Raw genomic sequence first — 6,265 nt, forward strand, 5'->3', positions numbered from 1 at the left:
CGAGCAATTTGAGAGTACTGAGGACATCCTAGGTTATGCCACACCTGAGTCAGACCTTAGGCTTGGAGTCGTTAGGTATGTCCTAGCCCAAACTAAGGAAAGTGAAGACTGGCGTAGGACCTCTATTTTCCATACCTTCATAAAATTTGGCGATAAAATTTGTAAGGTGATCATTGATAGCGGTAGCTGTATCAACGCCATCTCCACCGACACGGTTAAGCGATTAGGATTAACTCCTATAGATCATCCTAGTCCATACCGTGTGTCTTGGATTGATTCCTCCTCTATTCCCATCAAATTTAGATGTCGTGTGCCCATCCAGCTTCATTCCTATCAGGATCATGTGTGGTGCGATGTCTTACCCATGGAAGTCGGAAGTATCATATTAGGTCGGCCTTGGCTATTCGACAATGATGTTACGATTTATGGCCGTACCAACTCCTGCAGCTTTACTCATCAGGGTAAGAAGATCACGATTAATCCTTCCCCACCTAAGGCTACTAATAGAAAGATAGGCGATGGACCAAAAGAAAATCTTAAGAAGAAAAGCCTCAATCTGATAGGTGCTAAAGAATTAGAGACGATCATGAGTGAAGGATCACTAGTTTGGATGCTTGTTGCTAGAGAAGTTCGTGAGGATTCTAAGGTGGATTATCCTAAAGAAGTAGCTAGCCTTCTTGCTGAGTTTCATGATGTCTTTCCTGAGGATCTTCCAGATTACTTACCGCCTATGAGAAACATTCAACATGCCATTGATTTAGTTCCTGGATCTACCCTACCCAACTTGCCCCACTATAGGTTGAACCCTAATGAGCATGCTGAGCTACAAAGACAAGTTGGAGAGCTGATAAAAAAAGGATTTGTGAGGGAGAGTTTGAGTCCTTGCGCGGTTCCTGCACTACTGACTCCAAAGAAGGATGGTACATGGAGGATGTGCATAGATAGCCGTGCCATTAATAAGATCACCATTAAGTACCGCTTTCCCATCCCTAGGTTAGATGACATGTTAGATATGATGGCCGGATCCACTATCTTTTCTAAGATCGATCTTAAGAGTGGTTACCATCAAGTAAGGATTAGACCGGGAGATGAGTGAAAAATTGCTTTCAAGACAAAAAATGGTTTATATGAGTGGATGGTGATGCCATTTGGATTATCTAATGCCCCTAGTACCTTCATGAGGTTGATGACCCAAGTACTACGACCATTTATAGGAGTATTTGTAGTCGTATATTTTGATGACATTTTGATCTATAGTCGAACTAGGGAAGACCATTTAGATCACCTCCAAAGAGTGTGTCAAGTTCTTAAAACAGAAAGCTTGTATGCTAATCCTAAGAAGTGCGCTTTTATGACAGACCATATCATCTTTTTAGGTTTTGTTGTTACCCCCAATGGTGTATCTGCTGATCCTGAAAAGATTAGAGCAATAGTTGAGTGGCCGGTGCCCAAGAGTGTGCATGACGTGCGGAGTTTTCATGGATTAGCAACTTTTTATCATAGGTTCATAAAAGGGTTTAGCACCATAGTCGCTCCCATCACTGACTGCATTAGAAAGGAAAATTTTGAATGGACTAGGGCAGCCAATAGAGCCTTTCTAGACATTAAGGACAAGATGACTCATGCCCCAATCTTACGTCTCCCTGATTTTTCTAAGGTTTTTGAAGTAGCGTGCGATGCGTCAGGAGTTGGGATTGGTGGTGTCCTTAGTCAAGAAGGTCATCCGGTAGCATACTTTAGCGAGAAACTTAACGATTCTAAACTCAAGTATTCTACCTATGATAAGGAGTTTTATGCGGTAATTCAAGCTTTAAGATATTGGAGGCATTACCTGCTACCGCAAGAATTTGTTTTGTACTCTGATCATGAGGCCCTTAGATTCCTGAATTCTCAAAAGAAATTGAATCATAGACACGGTAGGTGGGTCGAGTTTTTGCAAGCCTATACTTTTATTTTGAAACACCGTGCAGGTGTAGAGAATCGTGCTGCTGATGCCCTGAGTCGTCGTCATACTTTGCTGTCCACCGTTAGTATAGAAGTTGTTGGTTTTGATAAGATTAAAGAAAATTATGAGGAGTGTCCAGATTTTGGTGACATACTTACCGCTTTACGTAAGGGGCCATCTAGAGAACGTAGTGAATATACCCTTCAGGATGGTTACCTATTTAGAGAAACTGGGCTGTGTATCCCCCGTACATCTTTGAGAGATTTTTTAGTTTGGGAATTACATGCTGGAGGATTAGCTGGACACTTTGGTAGGAATAAAACTATAGAGTTGGTAGAAGCCCAGTTCTTTTGGCCAAGCTTGAAAAGAGATGTCGCCCGAATTGTTGCCCAATGTAGAACATGTGCCGTGACCAAACAGAGAAAACAAAACACCGGCTTATATACACCCTTACCTATACCAGACTGTCCTTGGCAAGATGTTAGTATGGATTTTGTTTTGGGATTACCTAGGACAGCCAGGAAGCATGATTCCATTCTAGTGGTTGTAGATAGATTTTCAAAAATGGCCCATTTCTTGCCCTGTTGCCAAACGTCTGATGCGTCGAAAGTTGCAAGGATATACTTTGATGAGATTGTTAGACTACATGGATTGCCTAAAACCATTGTTTCTGATAGGGATGTTAGATTTATGAGCTACTTTTGGAAAACCCTATGGCATCTTTTAGGCACAAAACTAAAGTTTTCTTCTGCCTATCATCCGCAAACAGACGGTCAGACCGAAGTGGTTAATAGGAGTCTTGGAAATCTTTTGCGTTGCTTGATTGGGGAACATATGGGTAACTGGGATCTTTTGCTGCCCCGAGCCGAATTTGCATATAATAGCTCTGTTAATAGGTCCATTGGCATGAGTCCTTTTGAAGTAGTTCATGGATATCAACCTAGAAAACCAATAGACCTCATCCCACTACCCATGCATGCTAGGATTTCCGAATCTGCAGAGTCATTTGCACAGCATGTCAAGAGTCTGCATAAAGAGATCAGTAAAAAAATTAGTATGAGTAATAAAGTTTATAAACAGAATGCAGATTCTCATCGACGTGTTCAAGAGTTTGCAGAGGGAGACTATGTGATGGTTCGATTGAGGCCTGAACGGTTTCCTCCCGGAACCGTGAAGAAGTTACATGCCCGAGGAGCAGGTCCATTTAAGATCATAAAGAAAATCGGATCAAATGCGTATGTTGTGGACCTACCTTCTGATTTTGGAATTAGCTCTACTTTTAACATTACAGATCTTGTCGCCTATAAAAAACCAACTCGGATACCTAGTGAGCCATTTGAGCCTGAACCAACCTTTGAGAGCGAACCTATCCCTGAGTGTCCACCAGCCAAAATTTCAGCAAAACACGATCAGATTGAGAGAATTTTGGATGAGCAGATCCTTTCCACCCGGAGTCGAGGCTATCAGCGGTATCTGGTCAGATGTCGAGGTCGACCGGAGTCTGAAGATACCTGGATCACTCAAGAAGAGCTGCAACGCATTGATCCCGATCTACTTGAGCGTCACCAGAGCGAAATCGACCCACACTCGACAGGGTCGAGTTTTTTCCACCTCGAGAGAATTGGTGCGGACACCAGAGCCATCAAAAATCGGCAACATAATTTAAGTTCAATTTGGATCGAAGAAGCCTCATTAAATTGATTCTACTTCAGTTATTTATTTTCAGTCAATAAATTTTAATGCATTTGGCTTTGGGTCCATAGGGCCATACTTGGATTTGTCCACGTCACCTTTGGAGCCACCACTCTCCACATGCCAAGAGAAGAATATGCATGCCAGCATATGCCGTGCTCATGCCAAGTTGTGTCAAGCATCAAGCACCCACATGAAATTCCATTTCTTCCTTAGAATTCCTTAAGAGTTCTTGGCTACTTACTTATTTTGTTGAAGGCTGATTTCTTTCCTATGGTAGATTATAATGCTTTACTTTTTTGTGGAGGGTTGATTTCTTCCTTGTAAAAATAAGAGATTCCTAAACAAATAGGACCCTTAGAGTCCTATATAAATCCTTGTATCTTTCATGAAAGAAAACAATGAATGATTTTACAAACTCCACAAATACTTGTGTCAATCGCTCCGAGAGGGAGAGGGTGTGAGACCCAAAATTGTCCCACAAGGAGAGGGTGTGAGGCCCACTTTCTATCCTATTCCTTCTACTTAAGATTCAGTGTTTCTGCGACTCTGATCGACTCCACCAACTACCCACACAAGCCTATTCCGTCAAGAGAAGATCTGTCTCCTCCAGAATTTTCATCTGCCGTGCTGAGAGAATGAGTGATTTCTTATTCTACAGATCATATGCTGTCAAGGACCTTCGTTCCTTAACAGTTGATCTTTGATTATTTTTTTATTTTTTTTTATCCGATGTTGGTAAAGACCTAGTTCTTTATCGATGGATCTGTTTGGTTAAAAGATTAAGAGCCCTAATCAGAGTAGTTTCTTAACTACCACGATCCGGATTCTTATCATCTTTTTGGATTTTCTCACGGGTTTAATATTTTATTTTCTCTCATTCCATTCTTATTTCTTTTTTTGTATTTACTCGTGAGCATGTTTAATTTCTGCTATCTGTTTATGAAATTTTTTATTACTAATTGTTTACTGATCTCTCGAATGGCATTCGTCTGTATCATTTAGATTGATCTCGCTTTAGTCTCGTATCAATCAATCACGCCTCCTGAGCAGAGTATAGACAACTATACTGTCTGTCCTGGGAATAATGAGCCCCTGGCCGGACGTGATTTGTTGTTGATGAACAGAAGAGAGCTTGATTATTAGGATTGATTTTTTTTTTAGGATTGTCCCGCATCACAAGTCAACCCAAAACACTCCGATTTCAGGTTCAGATCAACCTTTCCTTGTTTTGAAAATCCTCCAAAAACAAGAACAAATACTCACAAAGAGTAAAATAGCTTAGAGCACAAATTAATACAATAACAGCTCCTTAAATGAGCGAATATAACAATAAAAATACTTTACTCAAATGAAGAATCCCCTTTTTGGATTTTCTCAAGGTGGATGAACGCTTGAATGAATGCTTGAGAAGAAGATGATCTTTGATTGAAGACTTCTTGAAGGCTTTGAAAGATCTCTTGATCAAGGTTGAACAATAGGCTTGAAAAATCCTCTCTTTGAATGCTCTTGCTTTTCTTTTTCACAATCTCTCGTGTATATTGTGGATCCTCTCTCTTATTCTTTTGGGTATTTTATTGATCTCAGGCTTTCTCGTGTAGATTTTGGATCCTCTTGTATATATGTTTGATCTCTGCTATTTTTTTCACCATTTGAAACCTTTTATAGCCTTAAGAAACAAGAGAAAACATTTTAGGCAGATAAAGAGCCGTTAGAGCAATTTTAGGAAGCATAAAAGGCAATTAAAATGGGCAAAAAAATAGCCGTTGCTGACATTTTCCGTCGCAGGGGTCGACTCATGAGTCGACTCATGCTTCAGGGGTCGACTCATGAGTCGACCTCTGTTGCAAAGACCAGAGATTCAGTTTCTGGATTTTCTTGGCTCAAAATAGCAGAAGTCGACTCATGAGTCGACTCATGCCTTGTGGGTCGACTCATGAGTCGACTCACAGGTCGTGCCAAGCCAGAAAACTAGCGTGCCATGGGAAATTTTTGCGTGCCAATCAGCTCATAGTGCCATGAGTTGACTCATGAGTCGACTCATGCACTTCAAACCTTCATAACTTCAAAAATATAAGTCCAAAAATAATGAAATTTTCACCAATAGATTACAAATCATTTGTTCTACCAAATGATACTATCAAATTAGGATTTTAGTGAAATTATGATTTTGCCCTTGAAGAGCATAAGAACTTTTTCAATTTAAAATTATTTGTATCCCTTCAATCTGCTTTGTAATCATCAAAATCAATCTAGGAGCAACAATCTCCCCCTTTTTGATGATGACAAAATATTTGAACAAAAGCATTTATGTGAATCAATAATTTCAAAAGAATGCATTATAGATTTATATGCTTGAAAAGAGTAAGATTCTTTTGGCATGTAATATAAATGGTCATATACAAAAATAGTTTATCTATTTTCTTAAAGATTTGAAGATATGCTCATTGGAATATGTGATTTTGGTGTTAGAGCAGAAAACTTATTTTTGTTATCAGATTAAGCTGTATTTTGAAAATTTCATTCTCATTTGATTTTAGTTTTAGCATCAGAGCAAAAAATACTTATGTGCTTTAATTGCTTTATGATAAAAAATTATGTGTGCCAAAGTATGTTTAAGAGTGTATT

This window comes from Elaeis guineensis, chromosome 7 (genome assembly GCF_000442705.2).
Source record: "Elaeis guineensis isolate ETL-2024a chromosome 7, EG11, whole genome shotgun sequence".
Taxonomy (NCBI): Eukaryota; Viridiplantae; Streptophyta; class Magnoliopsida; order Arecales; family Arecaceae; genus Elaeis; species Elaeis guineensis.